The sequence below is a fragment of the Heterodontus francisci genome, chromosome 37 (assembly GCF_036365525.1).
Source record: "Heterodontus francisci isolate sHetFra1 chromosome 37, sHetFra1.hap1, whole genome shotgun sequence".
NCBI lineage: Eukaryota > Metazoa > Chordata > Chondrichthyes > Heterodontiformes > Heterodontidae > Heterodontus > Heterodontus francisci.
Window position 1 is genome coordinate 8,954,620 of NC_090407.1, and position 19,990 is coordinate 8,974,609.

General features: G+C 47.5%; 1 protein-coding gene and 1 pseudogene across 1 annotated transcript in view; one reads left to right on the forward strand and one right to left on the reverse strand.

Annotated features, from left to right (window-relative positions):
- The first annotated feature begins 627 nt into the window (after positions 1-627).
- LOC137352044 (uncharacterized) overlaps positions 628-19,990 on the forward strand; it is a 73,589-nt gene continuing 54,226 nt past the window's right edge. Inside the window, exon 1 of the mRNA XM_068017031.1 lies at positions 628-702. The gene's annotated coding sequence lies outside the window, so the exon portion shown is untranslated. The remainder of the gene's footprint in view (positions 703-19,990) is intronic.
- On the reverse strand, positions 15,106-15,240 carry LOC137352283 (U2 spliceosomal RNA; annotated as a pseudogene).

Below are 19,990 nucleotides of genomic sequence, written 5' to 3' on the forward strand. Positions count from 1 at the left end.
TTGATGAGATGTATCCCAGGCTGTTATGTGAGGCAAGGGAGGAGATAGCAGAGGCTCTGAGACAAATTTTCAAATCCTCTCTGGCCACAGGAGAGGTACCAGAGGACTGGAGGACAGCAAATGTGGTACCATTATTCAAGAATGGTAGCAAGGATAAACCAGGTAATTATAGGCCGGTGAGTCTAACATCAATGGTTGGGAAACTATTGGAAAAAATTCTGAGGGACAGGATTAATCTCCACTTGGAGAGGCAGGGATTAATCAGGGATAGTCAGCATGGCTTTGTCGGGGGACAGCGTGTCTAACTAACTTGATTGAATTTTTCGAGGAGGTGACTAGATGTGTAGATGAGGGTAAAGCAGTTGATTTAGTCTACATGGACTTCAGTAGGGCTTTTGATAAGGTCCCGCATGGGAAATTGGTTAAGAAGGTAAGAGCCCATGGGATCCAGGGCAATTTGGCAAATTGGATCCAAAATTGTCTTAGTGGCAGGAGGCAGAGGGTAATGGTCGAGGGTTGTTTCTACGAGTGGAAGCCTGTGACCAGTGGTGTACCGCACCCTTGCTGTTTGTAGTGTACATTAATGATTTAGACGTGAATATAGGAGGTATGATCAGTAAGTTCGCGGATGACACGAAAATTGGTGGTGTCGTAAATAGTGAGGAGGAAAGCCGTAGATTACAGGACGATGTAGATGGGCTGGTAAGATGGGCAGAGCAGTGGCAAATGGAATTTAATCCTGAGAAGTGTGAGATGATGCATTTTGGAAGGACTAATAAGGCAAGGGAATATACAATGGATGGTAGGATCCTAGGAAGTACAGAAGGTCAGAGGGACCCTTGTGTACTTGTCCATAGATCACTGAAGGCAGCAGTACAGGTAGATAAGGTGGTTAGGAAGGCATATGGGATACTTGCCTTTATTAGCTGAGGCATAGAATATAAGAGCAGGGAGGTTATGATGGAGCTGCATAAAACGCTAGTTAGGCCACAGCTGGAGTACTGTGTACAGTACTGGGCACCGCACTATAGGAAATATGTGATTGCACTGGAGAGGGTGCAGAGAAGATTCAACAGGATGTTGCCTGGGCTGGAGCATTTCAGCTATGAAAAGAGACCAAAAAGGCTCGGGTTGTTTTCCTTCGAGCAGAGAAGGCTGAGGGAGGACCTGATTGAGGTGTACAAAATTATGAGGGGCATTGATAGGATAGATAGGAAGAAACTTTTTCCCTTAGCGGAGGTGTCAATAACCCGGGGGCAGGAGGTTTAGAGGGGATTTGAGGAAAAAACTTTTCACCCAGAGGTGGTTGGAATCTGGAACGCACTGCCTGAAGGGGTGGTAGAGGCAGGAACCCTCACAACATTTAAGAAGTAACTAGATGAGCACTTGAAACACCATAGCATACAAGGCTACAGGTCAAGTGCTGGAAAATGGGATGAGAATAGTTAGGTGCTTGATGACCAGCACTGACATGATGGGCCGAAGGGCCTGTTTCTGTGCTGTATGACTCTATGACTCTATGACCACCACCTTCTCAAGGGCAATTAGGGATGGGCAACAAATGCTGGCCTTGCCAGCGACGCCCACATCCTATGAAATGAATTTTAAAAAGTGTGTTTAGTCAGTTGTCACTTAGTTGGTAGCACTCAGGTCTGACTCCAAAGGTTGTGCGTTCAAGCCCCGCTCCACATTTGTAGGCTTGCAGTACTGAGGCAGTGCTGCACTGTCAGAGGTGCTGTCTTTCATATGAGTTGTTAAACTGAGGCACTGTCTGCCCTCTCATATGAATGTAAAGATCCCATAGCACTATTTTGAAGAAGATTGGCAGAATTTTCCCTGGTGTCCTGGCCAATATTTATCCCTAAATCACAAGGGCAGATTATCTCATCATTTATTTCACTGGTGTTTGTATGAGCTTGATGGGTGCTAATTTTGCTGCGGCAGTTCCTACATTACAACAGTGGCTACACAGGAAAAAATACTTCAATGGCCGCAAAGTGCTTTGGGACTTCCTGAGGTTGTGAACAGTGCTATATAAATGCACTTTCTCACTTTCTTTTGAATGTCAATGGATTCCATTGTACAAACTTGTGATCAAATTTAACCATGATCCCATGTGAAACCTGTTCAAATTGCAAATTGAACAGCAGAAGAGGCTAAAAGACATTCGTCATCAGGTATCGAAGCACCATTTAGTCATTAATGAGACATTCCCCATTCCAGAACAAGTACAGAAATCATTGTGGCCCTAACACATTCTCTAACATTCCCCCGACACTTGTGGATGGCTGCACCCGCTTACTGAAGCGGACCTTTAATAGGTGAAGCTGTTGTTTTGGCTGAGAGGCAGAGGCAGAGAGAGAGAGAGAGACTATGTTTGCCATGTCAAATTTCCTCCTCCTCACCTCGCATTCCTGTCTAATCTTATCCCGATTTATGGTGCAGATTTATTGCTGTGTCGGATTACATGAGGGCAGTACCCCATAGACTCAGAATGTTGTGCTGTCATCATTCTAATCCAATTCTGTAGGGGGAATGAGACAGGTTACTGGTGATAGTTGAGCCTAGGTAGGTGAACTCTTGAACCACTTCCAGAGCGTGGTCGCCAATATTGATGGATGGAGCATTTCTGACATCCTGCCCCATGATGTTCGTTTTCTTGAGGCTGATGGTTAGGCCAAATTCATTGCAGGCAGACGCAAACCTGTCGATGAGACTCTGCAGGCATTCTTCAGTGTGAGATGTTAAAGCAGCATCGTCAGCAAAGAGGAGTTCTCTGATGAGGACTTTCCGTACTTTGGACTTCGCTCTTAGACGGGCAAGGTTGAACAACCTGCCCCCTGATCTTGTGTGGAGGAAAATTCCTTCTTCAGAGGATTTGAACGCATGTGAAAGCAGCAGGGAGAAGAAAATCCCAAAAAGTGTGGGTGCGAGAACACAGCCCTGTTTCACACCACTCAGGATAGGAAAGGGCTCTGATGAGGAGCCACCATGTTGAATTGTGCCTTTCATATTGTCATGGAATGAGGTGATGATACTTAGTAGCTTTGGTGGACATCCGATCTTTTCTAGTAGTCTGAAGAGACCACGTCTGCTGACGAGGTCAAAGGCTTTGGTGAGATCAATGAAAGCAATGTAGAGGGGCATCTGCTGTTCACGGCATTTCTCCTGTATCTGACGAAGGGAGAACAGCATGTCAATAGTCGATCTCTCTGCACGAAAGCCACACTGTGCCTCAGGGTAGACGCGCTCGGCCAGCTTCTGGAGCCTGTTCAGAGCGACTCGAGCAAAGACTTTCCCCACTATGCTGAGCAGGGAGATTCCACGGTAGTTGTTGCAGTCACCGCGGTCACCTTTGTTTTTATAGAGGGTGATGATGTTGGCATCGCGCATGTCCTGGGGTACTGCTCCCTCGTCCCAGCACAGGCATAGCAGTTCATGTAGTGCTGAGAGTATAGCAGGCTTGGCACTCTTGATTATTTCAGGGGTAATGCTGTCCTTCCCAGGGGCTTTTCCGCTGGCTAGGGAATCAATGGCATCACTGAGTTCCGATTTGGTTGGCTGTATGTCCAGCTCATCCATGACTGGTAGAGGCTGGGCTGCATTGAGGGCAGTCTCAGTGACAGCATTCTCCCTGGAGTACAGTTCTAGGTAGTGCTCAACCCAGCGGTCCATCTGTTTGCGTTGGTCAGTGATTATGTCCCCCGATTTAGATTTGAGGGGGGTGATCTTCTTGATGGTTGGCCCAAGAGCTCTCTTCATGCCATCATACATTCCTCTGATGTTTCCGGTGTCTGAGGCCAGCTGAATATGACTGCATAGGTGTTGCCAGTAGTCGTTTGCGCAACGCCTAGCTGTTCTTTGTGCAGTACTTCTGGCTGCTTTAAGTGCTGCGGATGTTAAATCGCTGGGGGCTTTCTTGTAGTTCAAAAGTGCAATGCGCTTAGCGGCTATGACAGGTTCCAGCTCTTCATTATGAGATTGAAACCAGTCTGCATTTCTCTTCGCACTTTTGCCGTAGGTGGTCAAAGCTGACTCATAGATGGCGTCTCTGATGTGGGCCCACTTGGTCTCAGCATCCCCTGTGGGAGTGTTTTGAAGGGCTGTTACAAGTGAATTTAGAAATTTTTGTAACAGCTGTGGGTGAGAAATTCTGCTCGTGTTGATGCGCGGGTGGCCCTTCTGCTTGGAATGATGCAACTTCTTTGGTCTGAGTCTAACCTTGCTGCACACCAGGGAGTGGTCGGTGTCGCAGTCCGCACTGTGGAAGCTGCGTGTGATTTGAACACTGTTTAAGGCGTCTCTAGATGCAGAAATCAACAAGCGCATGGGTAAGGCTTCCACTGCTATGTTCAGACTGGCCAAGAGAGTGTGGGAAAATGGCGCACTGACACGGAACACAAAAGTCCGAGTGTATCAGGCCTGTGTCCTCAGTACCTTGCTCTACGGCAGCGAGGCCTGGACAACGTATGCCAGCCAAGAGCGACGTCTCAATTCATTCCATCTTCGCTGCCTTCGGAGAATACTTGGCATCAGGTGGCAGGACTATATCTCCAACACAGAAGTCCTTGAAGCGGCCAACATCCCCAGCTTATACACCCTACTGAGTCAGCGGCGCTTGAGATGGCTTGGCCATGTGAGCCGCATGGAAGATGGCAGGATCCCCAAAGACACATTGTACAGCGAGCTCGCCACTGGTATCAGACCCACCGGCCGTCCATGTCTCCGTTATAAAGACGTCTGCAAACGCGACATGAAATCGTGTGACATTGATCACAAGTCGTGGGAGTCAGTTGCCAGCATTCGCCAGAGCTGGCGGGCAGCCATAAAGACAGGGCTAAATTGTGGCGAGTCGAAGAGACTTAGTAGTTGGCAGGAAAAAAGACAGAGGCGCAAGGGGAGAGCCAACTGTGCAACAGCCCCAACAAACAAATTTCTCTGCAGCACCTGTGGAAGAGCCTGTTACTCCAGAATTGGCCTTTATAGCCACTCCAGGCGCTGCTTCACAAACCACTGACCACCTCCAGGCGCGTATCCATTGTCTCTCGAGATAAGGAGGCCCAAAGAAGGGGGAATGATGGATGACCACATTCACCCACACCCACCTCCTTTGTCAGGAGTAAAGTGAATGAAAACTCACTGGCAAGTCCAAAAAAATGTTGCATTTGGATGAAAACCATCTGTGTGGCTTACATCTCCCACCCAGTTAACTGCTTAACTGCAGTAGAAAACAGAAGCTTAAAACTAAAATCCTCGGTCCTCACTATAAGACATAATTAGATAAACATAGGAAATAATCATTTTTTAAAAATTTATGTTACTTGGAATAAAATAAAAAGAACAATTTTTCCATTGACTGGCTTTAGGGTCAAAGTAAGGGTTATTTTATATTAAGTGGGCATCAATTGTTGCTGTCTGTTTGTAAAAATAAATGCAAATTATTTTGTCCAAAAATGGATTTCTGCTTTATAAGCATTGTCCACCTAAATACTGCTTAGAATCTTACAGCACAGAGAAGGCCATTCAGCTCATTGTGGCTATGCTGGCTTCTTGTGAGATCTGTCCAACTTAGCTGGCTGAGATTAATTATTTTTTTCTGTAATAATTGTCCATTTAATGTAATTTATTATCCATTGTTGCAAGCTTAACACAGACACCAACATAGAGGCCATACACTCAATGGCAGGGTAAACCTATGCAGTGTGGGCTTCAGTTTTACCCCCAGAGTTGGCCAATAAGTCTGTAAATTCTGATAATCGTCTCACATACCATTAATTCCACTGCAGTGATACTACCAGAAGCATGAAAGTGCGCGCAGCGTCCTTTTAAATAAGCACTACTCTGCTTCATTGAAGATGGCGATAGGTTTATTGCTCACCATGAATGACCCAGGGTTTGAAGTGCAGCAGGTCGAACCTCCAAACTAATGTCTGGGATAGAAACAGGAAACTCCGATCCAATCTGGAGTCAGACAGGGCTGTCCTCTCTCCCCGGTCTTGTTTGTTTGCTATATTAAACCCTTTGCTGAGTCTATTAGGAAGGATGCGAGCATAAGAGGGGTGACAATCCCAGGCAGCGGAGGCACTCAGGTGAAAACCTCCCTGTACATGGATGACGTCGCCGTCTTCTGCTGGGATCCGCTGTCTGTGCGCAGACTGATGAGCATCTGCGACCAGTTCAAACTGGCCTCGGGAGCCAAAGTTAACCACGGCAAGAGCGAGGCCATGTTCTTTAGGAACTGGGCTGACCGATCCTTTGTCCCCTTCACCGTCAGGTCAGACTACCTGAAGGTGCTGGGGATATGGTTCGGAAGGGCCGGGGCGTGCACCAAAACCTGGGAGGAGCGAGTAGCCAAGGTACAACAAAAGTTGAGCATGTGGGGGCAGCGATCTCGCTCCATTGTGGGTAAGAACCTGGTCATCAGGTGCGAGGCGCTCACATTGTTGCTGTACATGGCGCAGGTCTGGTCCATACCCCACTCCTGCGTCGTGGCGGTCACCCGAGTCATTTTCAGCTTCATCTGGGGATCTAAAATGGACCTGGTCCGGAGGGACACGATGTTCAAATCTCTGGACAAGGGCGGGAAAAATGTACCCAACGTGGCCCTCATCCTGATGACCACCTTTGTGTGCGGCTGCATCAAGCTGTGTGTAGATCTCCAGTACGCAAACTCCAAGTGTCACTACGTGCTGAGGTTCTATCTGTCCCCGGTGTTGCGAAGGATGGGCCTGGTCACATTGCCGCGGAACGCTCCATGCAGTTGGACCGTGCCATACCACCTATCCTTCGTGGAGCAGTTTCTGCGGGAAAACACCTTCGACCACCGATCCATCAGGCAGTGGTCTGCACGGAACGTCCTCAAGGCCCTACGGGAAAAGGAGACGGGGGATCCTGTCGGATGGTTCCCCGAGAAGACCGCCAAAGTCATTTGGCGGAATGCCTCATCACCAGAACTTTCAAACAAGCACCAAGATGTAGCTTGGCTGGTGGTGAGAAGGGCTCTCCCCGTCAGATCCTTCCTGCACGCCCAAAGTCTCGCCCCCTCTGCACAATGCCCCGGCGGTGGCTGTGGTGGGGAAGAGACGGTCGCCCACATCCTCCTGGAATGTGTCTTTGCAAAGCAGGTGTGGAAAGAGATGCAGTGGTTTTTGTCGATGTTCATCCCAAGCAGCTCTGTAACACAGGAGTCTGTGCTCTACGGGCTGTTCCCAGGGACGCACACCGAGATAAACATCAACTGCTGCTGGAGGACTATCAATTCGGTGAAAGGCGCCCTTTGGTCTGCCCGAAACTTGCTGGTCTTCCAGCGCAAAGAGTTGTCCACAACCGAATGTTGCAGACTGGCACATTCTAAGGTCCAGGACTACGTGCTGAGGGACGCACTAAAGCTTGGGGCAGCCGCAGCAAAAGCTCAATGGGAAAAGACCACTGTGTAAGGTCCCCCCACCAAGCTGAACGGAGGGGCTGGATCCATGGGAAAGCCCTCTAACTGTATCCGGAAAATTTTGTGTGCTGTAAATGTAAAAATGTATATGGCATGACAATGAAATGGAAGAGTTGTGAGGCAATTCATGATTGTATGGAAGGAAACTGATCACCTTTGCACTGTTTGTATTTTTTGACTTGGTGCTGTTTGAAACTGTTTGGGAATGTAATTTTTACAGATTTTTATAAATAAAGTATATTTTGGAAATAAAAAAAAAGAAGGTTGTGGTTTTAAGTCCCACTCTCCAGACTTGAGCACAAAATCTAGGCTGACACTCCAGTGCGGAACTGAGGGAGTGCTGCACTGTCAGAGATGCCATCTTTTGGTTGAGATGTCAGCCCCATCAGCTATACGTAAAAGATTCTATGGCACTACTTCAAAGGAAAGCAGAGGGGTTTTCTTTAGTGTGCTGACCAATATTTATCTCTCAATCAACATAATTAAAACAGATTATCTGGTTATTAACTCATTACTGTTTGTAGGAGCTTGCTGTGTGCAAATTGGCTGCTGCATCTCTTGTATTACAACACTGACTGCACTTCAAAACTACTTAATGGGCTGTAAAGCACTTTGGGTTGTCCCGAGGATTTTAAAGCCACTATATAAATGCAAGTTTTTCATTTTGGGTGTCCAAGGAATGGCCACGTTTTCCTCCCAATTCTCCTCTGCTGTCCACCCATTGTTCAGGCAGGACAGGATAGGCAGTCCCAGAATGTTTTGAATAAGGCCCAGCTCGAGAGTGTAAATCTAGATTTAGTTTTGAAATCCAATCTTCCTTTTTAAAAATAGTGTCTCAAAGACAAAAGGCAGCTTCATGTTTTGGTGGAGAATATCAGAATGGTACCTTCCTTTTCGCAATGAGAAGATGAGCAACACAATATAAACTTTATCCTAGAAATGTTAATAAGCTATATAATCATGTAGGTAAGTAATGATGGACAATGATATATACTGTGCCTGGGAATTCAGTCAATAGTTAACTGAATCTGAACATTGAGTTCGGGCGGGCTCTGCTAGCTTCAATTCCCAGGCACAGTGCTTGTTAATTCTATAATTATAATTCAGTCACAGTTTCTTGTTTGACCACTGCTGCCCAGCCTCATATTGCAGTCGTAAACTGTCTTGGCATTAACATGCTGACAGCAACCTCTTCTGGTTCTGTTGTTTACACAAGAGGCCGTGCTCCGGATCCCCTGTGGTTTTTGCTGTTCATAAATGATATGGAAGAGGGAGCCTCTAGGATTGTTAGCCAGTTTGCAGAGGACACCAAGGTACGTGGACAGTGGTCAGCGCAGGAGAGATTGACAACATCCAGAAGGATCTGACCACATTATGCATTTGGTCAAGGAATATACATGTATCCAGCTATATATAAATGATCATAATGCACTCTCTAATTCATTGCATCCACATCAGGGTGGCACAGTGGCGCAGTGGTTAGCACCGCAGCCTCACAGCTCCAGCGACCCGGGTTCAATTCTGGGTACAGCCCGTGTGGAGTTTGCAAGTTCTCCCTGTGTCTGCGTGGGTTTTCTCTGGGTGTTCCGGTTTCCTCCCACAAACCAAAAGGCTTGCAGGTTTGTAGGTAAATTGGCCATTATAAATTGCCCCTAGTATAGGTAGGTGGTAGGGAAATATAGAGATAGGTGGGGATGTGGTAGGAATATGGGATTAGTGTAAGATTAGTATAAATGGGTGGTTGATGTTCGGCACAGACTCGGTGGGCCGAAGGGCCTGTTTCAGTGCTGTATCTCTAAACTCTAAACTAAGATCTAAACATCAGAACTGTGCAATGATAACCACTGAAAATGTTGTACCTTTTGTCCCTCAGCTTACCCCACTCAGTTATTACTCTAGTTAAAGGTTCCCTTTGTTAGCCCTGAGGTTAATGTTGAGGAACTGAAATGAAACCAGTTTCTTTATGAATGTTCTATTATCCTGAATAGTTATTATATTCAATCATCCACTCGTTGAAGTTGGTTCTTGAATGTGATGACAATAACGTATCATCATGGAGAAAATTCGAGCTGATTGATTTGGCACAGTACAGCGTTATATTGAATAATGTTCCATCAACCAAGATCACCGCCCTGGGGCTGGAACGATGGAATGGTTATCTTGGCACATTGTGTTGCTTTTCCCATTTAAGTCCGAAAATTTCCATTGGGTATTCCCCAGGATTTGGAGCTGTATTCGCCTTGCCATAGATTGCCAATTGCTACAACTTTGTAGTGGAGTAAATTCAGCTTAGCGTCTCAAAGTCCAGAGTCTGTAATCCTCCATTTGCTTTCAACTATATGCCTTCTGGTAGCATAGGTACATTTAAGGGGAAGTTAGATAAGCTCACAAAGGCAAAAGGAATAAAAGAATATGCTGATAGGGTTAGATGAAGAGGGTTGGCAAGAGGCTCATTTTTTTTTTTCCAAAATATACTTTATTCATAAAAATCTGTAAAAATTACATTCCCAAACAGTTTAAAACAGCATCAAGTCAAAAAATACAAACAGTGCAAAGGTGATAAGTTTCCTTCTATACAATCATGTGTTGCCTCACAACTCTTCCATTTCATTGTCATACCATATACATTTTTACATTTACAGCACACAAAATTTTCCCGATACAGTTTGAGGGGTTTTCCATGGATCCAGCCCCTCAGTTCAGCTTGGTGGGGGGACCTTACACTGTGGTCTTTTCCCATTGAGCCTTTGCTGCGGCTGCCCCAAGCTTTAGTGCGTCCCTCAGCACGTAGTCCTGGACCTTGGAATGCGCCAGTCTGGAACATTCGGTCGTGGACAACTCTTTGCGCTGGAAGAACAGCATGTTTCGGGCAGACCAAAGGGCGTCTTTCACCGAATTGATAGTCCTCCAGCAACAGTTGATGTTTGTCTCGGTGTGCGTCCCTGGGAACAGCCCGTAGAGCACAGACTCCTGTGTTACAGAGCTGCTTGGGATGAACCTCGACAAAAACCACTGCATCTCTTTCCACACCTGCTTTGCAAAGACACATTCCAGAAGGATGTGGGCAACCGTCTCTTCCCCAGCACAGCCACCGCGGGGGCATTGTGCGGAGGGGGCGAGACGTTGGGCGTGCATGAAGGATCTGACGGGGAGGACCCTTCTCACCACCAGCCAAGCTACATCTTGGTGCTTGTTTCAAAGTTCTGGTGAAGAGGCATTCCGCCAAATGACTTTGGCGGTCTGCTCGGGGAACCATCCGACAGGATCCCCCGTCTCCTTTTCCCGTAGGGCCTTGAGGACATTCTGTGCAGACCACTGCCTGATGGATCGGTGGTCAAAGGTGTTTTCCCGCAGAAACTGCTCCACTAAGGATAGGTGGTACGGCACGGTCCAACTGCATGGAGCGTTCCGCAGCAATGTGACCAGACCCATCCTTCGCAACACCGGGGACAGATAGAACCTCAGCACGTAGTGACACTTGGAGTTTGCGTACTGGAGGTCTACACACAGCTTGATGCAGCCGCACACAAAGGTGGTCATCAGGATGAGGGCCACGTTGGGTACATTTTTCCCGCCCTTGTCCAGAGATTTGAACATCGTGTCCCTCCGGACCAGGTCCATTTTAGATCCCCAGATGAAGCGGAAAATGGCTCGGGTGACCGCCACAGCGCAGGAGTGGGGTATGGGCCAGACCTGCGCCACGTACAGCAACAACGTGAGCGCCTCGCACCTGATGACCAGGTTCTTACCCACAATGGAGAGAGATCGCTGCCCCCACATGCTCAACTTTTGTTGTACCTTGGCTACTCGCTCCTCCCAGGTTTTGGTGCATGCCCCGGCCCTTCCAAACCATATCCCCAGCACCTTCAGGTAGTCTGACCTGACGGTGAAGGGGACAAAGGATCGGTCAGCCCAGTTCCCAAAGAACATGGCCTCACTCTTGCCGTGGTTAACTTTGGCTCCCGAGGCCAGTTCGAACTGGTCGCAGATGTTCATCAGTCTGTGCACAGACAGCAGATCCGAGCAGAAGACGGCGACGTCATCCATGTACAGGGAGGTTTTAAGCTGAGTGCCTCCGCTGCCTGGGATTGTCACCCCTCCTTTGCTCGCATCCTTCCTAATAGACTCAGCAAAGGGTTCAATGCAGCAAACAAACAAGATCGGGGAGAGAGGACAGCCCTGTCTGACTCCAGATTGGATCGGGAAACGTTCCGATTCCCACCCATTGATTGAGACTGCGCTACTGATGTTTGTGTAGAGCAGTTTGATCCAATTGCAGATTCCCTCCCCAAACCCCATTCTGGAAAGCACGTCCATCATGTCGGTGTGCGATATCCTGTCAAAAGCCTTCTCCTGGTCCAGGCTGATGAGGCAGGTGTCCACCCTCCTGTCCCGTACGTAGGCGATCGTATCCCTGAGTAGCGCAAGACTATCAGAGATCTTCCTGCCGGGTACAGTACAGGTCTGATCGGGGTGAATCACCAACTCCAGAGCAGACTTGACTCGACTGGCTATGACTTTGGACAGAATCTTGTAGTCAACATTAAGCAGTGAGATGGGCCGCCAATTTCTGATTTCTGCCCTCTCCCCCTTCTGCTTGTAAATGAGGGTGATGATGCCTTTCCTCATGGATTCTGACATGCTGCCGGCCAGGAGCATACTCTCGTATACTTCCAGCAGGTCCGGGCTGACCCAGTCCCACAGGGCCGAGTACAACCCGTCCGGTAAGCCGTCGCTTCCGGGAGTTTTACTCGTCTCGAAGGACTTGACGGCCTTTGTCAGCTCGTCCAGAGTTAGCGGCTTGTCCAGTCTCTCCCTCCTGCTGTCATCTAAGACCTCCATGATAGATGACAGGAAGGACAGGGAGGCTCTGCTGTCTGTGGGCTTTGTGTCATACAGCCCAGCATAAAAGGATTTGCTGATCCTTAGTACGTCAGACTGCGAAGACCTTACCAAGCCATCCTCTTCCTTCAGGCTGCTGATAACAGAGCTCTCTCTGTGTACCTTTTGGAAGAAGTAACGCGAGCACGTCTCATCCTGTTTGATGGGGCGGACTCTGGACTGGAAGATGATCTTGGAGGCCTCCTTGGCAAAGAGCGAGGCCTGCTGGCTCTTCACCTCTTGGAGGTCCTCCTTGACCTCGACCCCCATTGACTGCAACCGGAGCAGATTTTGCATATTTTTCTGGAGTCGGGACATTTCCCTCTGTCTCTCTCTCGCCCTCTGAACACCTTTGTGGATGAAGAACCTCTTGATATTCTCCTTGATCGCTTCCCACCAGTGAACTGGAGACTCAAAGAGGGGTTTCATGGTCCTCCAACCATTGTAATCCCTTTTGAATTCCTCAACGTTCTCTGGGGTCAGCAGTGTAGCATTGAGCTTCCACGTCCCTCTGCCAACCCGCTGGTCGTCCTGTAAGTGACAGTCGGCCAGTAAGAGGCAGTGGTCAGAGAAGAACACCGGCTTGACGTCGGTGGATCCGACCGTGACGGCACGGGACACAAACAGGAAGTCAATCCTGGAACGGGCAGACCCGTCCGATCTTGACCATGTGTATCTGCGCTGCGCTCCGTCTGCAGGTTTGCTGAAGACGTCGTGCAGTTTGGCATCTTTAACTGTTTCTATTAGGAATCTGGACGTAGCGTCCAGTTTGCTGTCGTCACTGCCGGATCGTCCAGCCGCATCGATGATGCAGTTGAAGTCACCGCCTAGGATGACCGGCCTGGACGTCGCCAGCAGCAGTGGGAGCTGCTGGAAGACGGTCAGCCGCTTGCTGCGTTGTACCGGAGCGTACACGTTGATCAACCGGAGCGGAGTGTTGTTGTACATTACGTCTGCTACGAGGAGGCGACCACCCACCACCTCCTTAACTTTGGAGATGGTGAAGTTACCTCCCCGCAGCAGAATACCCAGGCCGGAGGAACGGCAATCATTACCCCCCGACCATATCGATGGCCCGTGGAACCACCATCGCGACCACTGCCTATAGGTGCTGAGGTGTGGTATTCCACACTCCTGCAGAAACAGTAGGTCGGCTTTGACCTTGGTGAGGTAATCCAAGGTTGAAACACATTGCATAGTAGATTTAATGCTACACACATTAATGGAAGCAATTCTTACACCCATTTTTTTTAAAGTTAGTTGTTGCTTCCCATACCATTTGTCCTTGCTAGTCCCAGTCCTTCGGGATGTTCCTGCATACCCATCGTGTGAGCAAGCTGTTTCACGTTGGTTGGGCTCAGAAACCCCTCCTGGTTTGTCATGCAGGGTTTGTTCTGCTGGGGTGACATCGGAGGGGGGGGTCTTGTAGGCAGCAAGGATTGGGTTGTCCTCTGCTGCTTCCATCTGTTCCTCCTCGAAAACATCACTGCTCCCGGCTTCCCGGAGCTGAGGTGCGCCAGACGTGTCTTTGCTCTCGGTGTCCCGGAGCTGGGATGCACTGGCCGTGTCGTTCGGTGTGACGCTTTGGGGTTGGGGCACACCGGGCCCATCACAGCTTCCCGTGCCGGGGGGCTGGGATGCTTTATCTTCCAGCTCCTTGGAGTTCTGCCGCCTCTTTTGAAGGGGCTGTCATTCCAGCATTCCCCCGTCCAGTGAAGAGGAGTTGTTGCAGTCTGATTCAGAAGATAGCCTCCTCTTGCCACTGGTTTGGGTGGTGGCCTGTTCCGCTTTTGGAGGTCTTTTCTTTGTGGTTTTCCTTTGTACCACTTGCCACTGACCTGCTTGTCCATCTGCTGCCTCCTCCTCCATGGATTCTGTCTGTGGAGGAGGGGTTTCCGGGCGCTGGGTAGGTGCTGGGTCGTTGGTTTCAGCTGCCTCCCCTTTCTTCTCCTTCTCAGGTTGAAGTTCCTCACTGCGGAGAAGGTTGCTGGTCTCCTTTCGAGCACCGGACACCTTCGTCGAACCTTCTCCTGGCCTTTCCTTGGACCTTGCCGCCTGAGCATAACTGAGGCAGCGTTTGGGGCAGGTTTTGTAGAGATGGCCTGCCGCACCGCACAAGTTGCAACACTTAGTCTGCTTACAGTCCTTGGTCTGATGGCCTTCCTCCTTGCAGTTCTTGCAAACAACCGTGCTGCAGTTGGCCGCCACGTGACCAGATTTGCCACAGGTGCGGCAAACTCTGGGCTGCCCAGCGTAGACCAAGAAACCTCGACTTCCCCCGATACCAAAGCTGGAGGGAGGGTGGATAATGGCTCCACTGGGATCGACCTTCAAGGTAACCTTGAGCTGCCGCTTGTTGGTCCAAATCCCAAAGGGGTCCTTGACATCGGTGCTGCTGCCGGCCACCTCGACGTACCTGGCGAGAAAGGTGAGTACATCCACCACCGGAACATGGGGGTTGTTCAGGTGAATCGTCACCACCCGGTCCCGTTGTGACGGAAGCGTGAAGAGCGGCTCTGCTGTGAGGATCGACAGTGGAGCCCGGTCCCCTTTCTCCTTGAACGCCTTCAGGAACTTGATGCATCCCGCCACGTTCCAGAACATCACGTCGAAGTATCCACTGCTATGGAAATCCTGCAGGCAGAGGATGTCTGTAGCTTGATATCCACAGCAATCGAAGAGGATTTTCTTGATGAAGAAGGTACGATCGACCGGTGCATCTCCTTCCTTGTCCTTCACGACCACCCGAACGGTGTTGCGCACTCCCAGGCCTGAAGCTCAAAGATTGGTTATCGCCATTTTACTCAAAGCCTACCCAGGAGCAAAAGGCAATGATCATGGTCTCTTCTCAACCAAGTAAACACTGATAAGAACAGATACTACACTTGATGTTAGCCAAAAGGCCGAGAGGCTCATGTGCATCATAAATGTTGGCACAGATCAGTTGGGCCAAATGGCCTGTTGCTTTGCTGTAGATTTTATGTAATTGTATGGACTACATTTTGGATCACGCGGTTTGACATGCTGGAGTGCATTTAAGACGCCCTTACCAATGTTTTATCACAAATTTTGGTTTCCCTTTGTATTTCCCAATAATCAAAGACAGTTCCTTTTTTGTACATGGTAGTCACATTCCCAATGCTTTTTGGAATGCTGCTTTCAGCCATATATAATGGTATATTTGGGAGGGTGGGCCCTGAAATAAATCAAAAAAGCAAGCATGTTCATTGTGGTAGGTGTTTCTGAATGTCCCAACACCCATTTGGATTTCATTGTTTTCCCACTAATGTGTAAATGAGAGTTTATCCAAAGTGGGGATAAGAAAGACATTTGCCTTTCTTTCCTATTGTTACATATCCAATTGGAATGTGTTAAGTAGGCAAAGGTTACTCAGACTCCCTTCCCATTCGTTGATACTTTTCAATATCAAGTGGTACGAGTTAGTATCAATTACTAATCAATACCCATTGGCTATCTGTTCTAATGTTGTTTGAAATTATTTTTTTTAAAAGATGAACTGCAAATTGTGATAATACAACAGTTGTTCTGTACATGTTTAAGAAAGAGCTTTCATTTATATTGTGATTATCGTGTCTCATAAGCAAGCCCCAAAGTGCTACATATAAAATGAATTATATTTGTGATAAAACATTGGTAAGGGCGTCTTAAATGCACTCTAGCATGTCGAACTGCACGATCCAAAATGTAGACCATACAATTACATAAAATCTACAGCAAAGAAACAGGCCATTTGGCCCAACTGATCTGTGCCAGCATTTATGATGCACATTCGCCTCTTGCCAACCCTCTTCATCGAACCCTATCAGCATATTACATTATGCAATTGCTCTTGTGTCAGTAAATAGGGCAAAGATTTTGTGCCCAGCAAGGTTCCACAAACAACAATGAGATGAATAACAGCTAATTTGATTTAGATTCGTGTTGATGGGGAGAAATGTTGGCCAGGAGGTTAAGAGAACTCCCTGTCCTTTCAAGTTGTGCCACAGAATTCTTAATCCCAACCTGAACCTCTGGAACAGGCAAGTCAGCCCTTGAATTAGCATTTCATTTGACAATGCAGGCTTCCCTCAATAATGGGTCTGTCGAGATATGTGCTTAAGTTCCTGGAGTAGCACTTGATTCTTCTACCTTCTGACTCAGAGGCATGCATCAGCAGTGGAGAGACTGGCTGTTTAAGTGACCAAACAAAACAATAAGTGCTGTGGAATTTTTTTGTCAACGTTTTCACATGGGAATAAGGGAGCTTAAAAATGTGGTCTCTAGTGGGAAGGACCTGATAGCAGTTGGGTGGTGTGTGTTTCTGGAAGCATGTGGTACGTGGGAACACATGATGCACCTGACAGCCCCATGCACTCAAGGTGTCCTCCCACTGACCCGGGAAATTCCAGCATAACTGGCAGGATTGTAGCCTGTAGATTTTCATCCCCATATTATTTAGGTATTGACTCACTGGTCAGTGAAAACGATTTTTCCAGTATACCTCATCAAAAATCTCTCATAACTTTGAGGATAAGAGGTCGGCCATTTTGGACTGAGATGTGGATACATTTCTTCAGTCAGAGGGTTGTGAATCTTTGGGATTCTTTACCCTAGAAGTGGATGTTCAGTCGTTGAGTATATTCAAGACTGAGATCAACAGATTTTTATATAATAAGCAAATCAAGAGATATGGGAATAGGGTGGGAAAGTGGAGTTGAGTTACATCAAGCATGATCTTATTGAATGGAGGAGCAGACTGAAGAGGCTGTATGGACCACTCCTGCTCCTATTTCTTATGTTCCAACACCGCTAATGGATTTGCTCTGAATCCTCATTACTATAACAAAAAGAGCCCCATATATTTCCCAGTCTTTCCTCTTAACTAAAACCTCTTATCCCCAGTATCAGTTTAGTGAATCTCTTCAGCCTGTTCTCCCTGACCTTGACATCCTTCCTGAAGAAAAGCACCCAAACAGAATGCAATATTCTAACTGCAGTCTAACCAAATATTTACACATGTTTAGCATTGCGCCTGCTATTTAAACTCCATTTCCCAAATTTCTAAAACCCATGATCCCATAAACCTCTTTGTTTTAAAGTTTTATCGAAAAGTCCTCCCAATTTTAAGGTTTGCATATCTGAACCTCTAAGTCTTTCTGATCCGCTGCTCATTTTTATGATGGCCATGTGGCAAATTTCTAATTTTAGCCTTGCCATCAGAGGGGGGACAAGTCACCTCTTAACAAATGTGGGATAGGTATAACGGTTTTCACGCATTGTAGGCAGGGAGGTGAGGATGTTAAAGGTTTATGGTATAGAGAGGGGCTAAAGAGTTAGAAGAATAATACTTTTTTTTAATGAATAATGATGTTCAAATTGCTCAAAGAATGAGACTTGACTTTTTACTACCCGTTTAATCATGAGTGGCAGCATCGGCACATCAGTCAAACCAGTGACTCAAGAGCTCTGATAATATTCCTATCTAGGCTTAGAATTGGAATTCAGTTCAGTGGTAATGAAATTTAACACAATTGAACAATGCAAAATAAAGTTTTGCTGAATCAAATGGAGACTGCAGAAATCCAATCAACTTACAGAAGACAAACGCAAAATACTGCAGATGCTGGAAATCTGAAATAAAATCATAAAATGCTAGAAATACTCAGCAGGTCTGGCAGCATCTGTGGAGAAACAGAGTTCATGTTTCAGGTTGATGACCTTTCATCAGAACTTATGGAAGATATTTACGATTGATAACGACACATGGTCTGGAATTTTTCGTTGGGTGGGGGCCCCGTCCGCCGGCCGAAAAGTCGGTGGCAAGCCCACCTCCGCTGGGCCTCTGCATCCCAACCGTATTTTACAATCCCCAGGCCCTTAATTGGTCTTGGGTGGGACTTCACCTCATTGAGGCAGGAAGTCACACCTAATAGAGCTACCAGCCAATCAACGGGCTGGCAGCTGTTAGTCCCAGCAGCACCACCGGGATTGGTGGTCACTGCTGGGACTACATTCAGCTTCAGGATGAAGATGAATGACGGCCCCAGAAAAAAATGTAAGTTGTCAGGGCCTTGCCGAAGATCATCAATCAGGCCCTGGCGAGGCAAGGGCGGATCAGTTCGGGAGGGCGAGGGGGGGAATGTGTGTTGGGGGCGATTGGGGCGGCCCTCTGTGGGGCACAGGATGCCCGATCAGGAGGGGTCCCCCCGGCAACCCACAAGAAGGCCACCTAGTTTCATCAGGCGGGCTTTCTGAGGCCTCATCCTCCTGCCTGCCGGCCAAGCGCAAAATACCCGTGGTGGTGGGCGGAGACCCTTAAGTGGCTGTTAATTGGCCACTTAAGTGCCTTGATTGGCCTTGGGCGGGAAGTTCAATTCTTACTGCCGCCGCCCCGCATAAATTTGCAGCGGGAGCGGGTCAGGAAGGAGACCCCCAGCCTCCTGCTCCATTTTATACCCCCCACCAGCCCGCTCTTTTGGGGCGGTCGTAAAATTACGGCCACGTACATAATATATATACATTTATGATATATTTTATTCTTAGGATGTGGGTCCTACTGCCAACCTTACATTTATTATCTATCCTTAGCTCTCCTGAGAAGCTGGTGGATTATTTCTGGAGCTGTGTTTTGCTATCTAAGTCGAGACTGGAACTGTGTGGGTTTCTTTTACCCTATCTACAACCTTCATGGCCATTTTTTTATCAGCACACAAATTTCCCAGATTTATTGAATACAATTTCACAACTTGCTGGGAGATTTGAAGTCAATCTTTGAGAGTGTTAGCCTAGAACCATATCAGAACCCCACTATCCCTCGATGTGTGTATTGTGGCAATACATTAATAAACTACACAGAGGCTGCAAGTTGTGGTTCTATTTGTTTTTAACTTCCATGCACATATGAACATACTAATTAGGAGCAGGAGTAGGCCACTCGGCCCCTCGAGCTTGCTCCGCCATTCAACAAGATCATGGCTGATCTGATTTTAACCCCAACTCCACATTTCCGCCTACCCCCAATAAACTTTCACCCCCTTCTGGCTTGAGCCTATTCTATAGTACTAAAGCGAAGCATGAAATTTATCTAACAACTGAATAGGATGCGACTATCCTAAAATAAAACAACTAAACAGCAATAATCTAGTGAAAATACAAAAGCAAAACACTGCAATAAAGACAGAAAACGCTGGAAATACTCAGCAGGTCAGGCACCATTTTTTTTTTCCAAAATATACTTTATTCATAAAAATCTGTAAAAATTACATTCCCAAACAGTTTAAAACAGCATCAAGTCAAAAAATACAAACAGTGCAAAGGTGATAAGTTTCCTTCTATACAATCATGAGTTGCCTCACAACTCTTCCATTTCATTGTCATGCCATATACATTTTTACATTTACAACACACAAAATTTTCCCGATACAGTTCGAGGGGTTTTCCATGGATCCAGCCCCTCAGTCCAGCTTGGTAGGGGGGACCTTACACTGTGGTCTTTCCCCATTGAGCCTTTGCTGCGGCTGCCCCAAGCTTTAGTGCGTCCCTCAGCACGTAGTCCTGGACCTTGGAATGTGCCAGTCTGCAACACTCGGTGGTGGACAACTCTTGCAAGTCAGGCATCATGTATGGAGAGAAAAACAGAGTTAATGGTTCAGACCAGTGACCTTT